Raw genomic sequence first — 4500 nt, 5'->3', positions numbered from 1 at the left:
CTCCAGGATCGGAGGCATTGCAAGTTCACTGTCCCTCAGCTGGTTCTGCATTGCTACCGTGATTGGCGCACCAATCACGGAGGCAATGCAAAGCAACAAAGTCGTGTGAAGACGTCATCACATGATGTCCCGTTATGCAACGTTACACATTTTGGGATCTGTGACGTTATGGTGACAGGTATTTTTTGCATCATCGTGTTGACACCGCCGACGGTCAATTTTGTGTTTGATGAGGCATCTAAGGCTTTCGCTTCAAAAATATTTCATATTTGACTCGTACAAACAAGGTAAGAGTCATTATGGATATTTCACACATGACACTGCAGACCAAGGTTCTCATTGTCGTGTTACCCAGACATAGTGGACACGATGACATCATTGCACCATGTTATGACTTGTACATCATTTTATACTTTTAGATGGTGACCGCTATTCGCCAGAATTGACAACTGTCTCGTAGCAGAAGGGGCACCTGTTAAGCTGTTACAGTTCTTATTTATGCAGCTTCTAAATGTGCAAGTACCTGAAGATAGCAACCACGATGACTTAAATCAAAGCTATGTACATTTTGCCTTCAATGTGCAGGTGGTAAAAGGCAGGTGTCAGCTCGTCAGGCAGGCAGTATGCCCTGTCAAACGACCTCGTCATGGTGTTGCAGAATGTGACCAACGCAGTAGTGACCATGGTCAAAGGGAAAGTGTGGAGGACGACATCGTGCCTGTCAGTGGAAGCCCATCTGCCTTGTTCAGCGTTCACACACAAGTACCAGCTGCTGTCACTCTACAAGAGCGACAAACCGTTGAGCACTATGTGCACACATCACAGCCAGTGACGTCTGATTACCTGCCTGCAGAGGATGCCACGAGTGAAACTACAAGTGGCAACACCTGATCACTTCAACACAGATGTAGAAGAAACTACAAACACCGTAAGACTGTATGCCCATGAACTGCAGGAGCCTACAAACCAGCTACTTGATTTCCACCCTGCATACTATGTAGTGGTCGAAAGCGCTGAACAGGTGCAGGCAGCCCCAATTTCCTATTTTGACGCATGTGATGCAGAGGCTTTGCACGCAGTTGAGCAGTCCACAGCGTCCTCATTACCGGAGCCTGAGCACATAACAGTACCATTGGACATTTCACTTGAGTGTGCGGAAAGCCCTTTGCATGACCACTGCTACTTTTCTTGTAGTGTGAACTATGTTTCTGCGGGAACCCAAACATCCTCCTACACTGTATTTTCATTATTGCCTGGTCAGTATCAGTTTTACACTGGCTTGAGCTATTGCACATTCTGCGAGTTGGTCAAGGTTGTGGATAGTGAAGTCAGCATTGAGTTCAAGTTAGGCATTAGTGATGCCGTTTTGCTAACTTTGATGCGACTTAGATTAGGCTTACTGTATGCTGATTTGGCACATCGTTTTTTCATATCTGTGTCACTTGCTGGGAAGATTTTCCGCACTGTTCTTCGAGCACTAGCTGCCATTTCAAGAAGACATTTGATAATCTGGCTGCCTCAAGAAACCATACAAAGGTCACTTCCGAAAACATTCAAAGAGAGTGGATACAAGGGGACTAGATGCATTATCGATTGCACAGAAGTGCACATGCAGCGCCCCAAGAAGCTATATGATCGTGCCCAGACATATAGCCAATACAAAGGAGGAAACACGGGAAAATTTCTGGTAGCAATAGCCCCAACTGGTTTTATTACTTTTGTATCTAGAGTCTACGGTGGGCGAGCTTCTGATTGCTTTATTGTTCAGGATTCTAGATTTTGCAGCTACCTTGAAAATGGTCATTAGGTAATGGCTGATCGAGGCTTCATGATGAGTGAGGAAATGAAAGCAAAGGGCATTCGCCTAAATATGCCCGCTTTTACTCAGGGAAGGAAACGGCTTGAGGTAGTGGACGTTACAAGAACAAGGCGGATTGGTTCGCTAGGAATACATGTCGAAAGGGCAATAGATCGTATCAAGCCATTCAGAATATTGAAGAACAGTGTCCCAACTCATCACAAGAAACTCATAAATGACATTGTTGTAGTTTGTGCTGCACTTTGCAATTTAAAGTCGTGTTTGATTCGCAGTGAGCAGTGATGCCAGATTAGAAGCTGTTTGTGTAAAGTTCATTTCTATCCAAAAGTGACCATGGGTACCGGATTGCTTTCGGCAACTCTTGCTGCAGAAAAAGCCTGCCTTATTTCGCTTTATTGTTTTTGGTAAACTTGTTTGCTTCATGAGGGATTCTGCTGTGAGAGCTGCAATTTGTTTGAGTGCATTCAGTGAAAGATATGCCATGAGTAAACAATGCAGTGTAACAACTTGCTGAAACCAGCTGTTCTTATTGTGCAAGCACCAAGCGTGTCATAGCATATTTTTGAACTCTCATAAATATTCACAAAAGAAGGTTCTTGTTATTGATTTGGCAATTTTTAGCACTAGTGTCTATAGTGTGAAAAAAATGAAAAAAAATATCATCACTTACAAGGTTGTAAATCGCTTTTATTGATGGGCCAGCACCAACTATGAGTTTTCTGTTATCACAAGCATTAAACGAATTGTGTCTCCTCTGAAGCTGAACATATATTGTAACACTTCCTGCTTTAAATGCTGCAATAGTAGCTTGGGACGAGATATATTCCCACCTCACATCCTTGCTGTACATTTTTTAAAGGCCAACTGCAACGGAAACTGTCGCCCAGTTTGAAGCAGCATAAATATTGTCACGTGGTCGTGACGTCGACGAAGGCAGCAGTCGGCGTTTGTAGGATGAAACTGTTTATTTGGCCGAACTTGTGGCCGGAAAATGAGAACTAGAACTACAGCAATGCACGCTGTACAATGATAGCGGCGAACAGGGCGTCGTCCGTCGATCAACTGACAAGCGGTCACGCGCGTCGGCTTTTATACAGGAGCTATCGAACTTTCCAGCAATATCGCTGGTGGCGGCGTAATCTCTAGACAAAGCTGGAACATTCGCGTGCGGGGCGCAATCTTAACAAACCGATCTAATACAATCGCGACGCTTCTAGAACACTACTTCGCGGACAGCGTCGAGCGTTGATAACCGTCTCTGCCGGTCAAACCCGAATACAACAAAACAAGACACGAAGTGGGCGTGGCAATGCCCCTTTCTGAAAAAGCATCGTCCCGATGCTTGTGAAAGAACACAGAAGAGAAAATAACAAGTGTATACACAAATAAATTACAATAACAAAGGAAAAGAAAATAAGAGTCCCCAGGCTCGCTAACGCGTGAAAAACGGCTTAAGGCGCACGACATGGACGACTTCAGGTCGCGCACGGCGCCGCTGGGAGTTCGTAATGCCGTCTGGGACAACCTCATAGTCGAGTGTGCCCAGGCGTCGAAGTAACCTGTACGGTCCGAAGCATCGTCGAAGAAGCTTCTCACTAAGTCCTCGTCGGCGTATTGGCGTCCATACCCATACACGGTCACCGGGTTGGTATTCCATGTGGCGTCGTCGAAGGTTGTAGCGGCGGCTGTCAGTCGTCTGCTGGTTCTTGATCCGTAGGCGGGCGAGCTGTCGTGCTTCTTCGGCGCGCTGCAGGTAGGTGGTCACGTCGATGTTTTCCTCGTCGGTCACGTTTGGTAGCATGGCGTCGAGCGTCGTTGCCGGGCTCCGTCCGTAGACCAACTTGTATGGCGTCATCTGCGTCGTTTCCTGTACGGCCGTGTTGTACGCGAAGGTCACGTACGGAAGGATGACGTCCCACGTCTTGTGTTCGACGTCGACGTACATGGCCAGCATGTCGGCGATGGTCTTATTTAGACGCTCGGTGAGGCCGTTGGTCTGTGGGTGGTACGCGGTGGTGCGGCGGTGGCTTGTGTGGCTGTATTCCAAGATCGCCTGAGTCAGGTTATCCGTGAACGCCGTACCTCTGTCGGTGATGAGAACCTCTGGGGCGCCGTGTCGAAGGACGATGTTCTCAACGAAGAACTTGGCTACCTCAGCGGCACTGCCTTTGGGCAGGGCTTTTGTTTCGGTGTAGCGGGTGAGGTAGTCGGTAGCCACGACGATCCATTTATTTCCGCAAGTCGACGTTGGGAACGGCCCCAGGAGGTCCATCCCGATCTGCTGGAATGGTCGCCGAGGAGGCTCGATCGGCTGAAAGAAGCCTGCTGGTCTTGTGGGCGGTGTCTTCCGTCGCTGACAGTCTCGGCACGTCCTTACGTAGCGAGTGACGTCGGCGGCAAGGCGCGGCCAGTAGTACTTTTCTTGTACTCGTGCGAGCGTTCGGGAAAGTCCGAGGTGTCCAGCCGTTGGGTCGTCGTGCAGGGCATGCCAAATTTCTGGTCGCAGTCCCAAAGGTACAACGATAAGGTAGCTGGCTCGGGCGGGAGTGAAGTTCTTCTTTACGAGGACGTTGTTTTTCAAGGAAAATGATGCCAATCCTCGCCTGAATACTTTTGGGACAACGACGGTCCTGCCCTCCAGGTATTCCACTAGATCCTTCAGTTCCGGGTCGGCTCGCTGT

This window comes from Rhipicephalus sanguineus, chromosome 7 (assembly GCF_013339695.2).
Source record: "Rhipicephalus sanguineus isolate Rsan-2018 chromosome 7, BIME_Rsan_1.4, whole genome shotgun sequence".
Classification (NCBI taxonomy): domain Eukaryota; kingdom Metazoa; phylum Arthropoda; class Arachnida; order Ixodida; family Ixodidae; genus Rhipicephalus; species Rhipicephalus sanguineus.
This window is presented reverse-complemented; position numbering follows the sequence as displayed.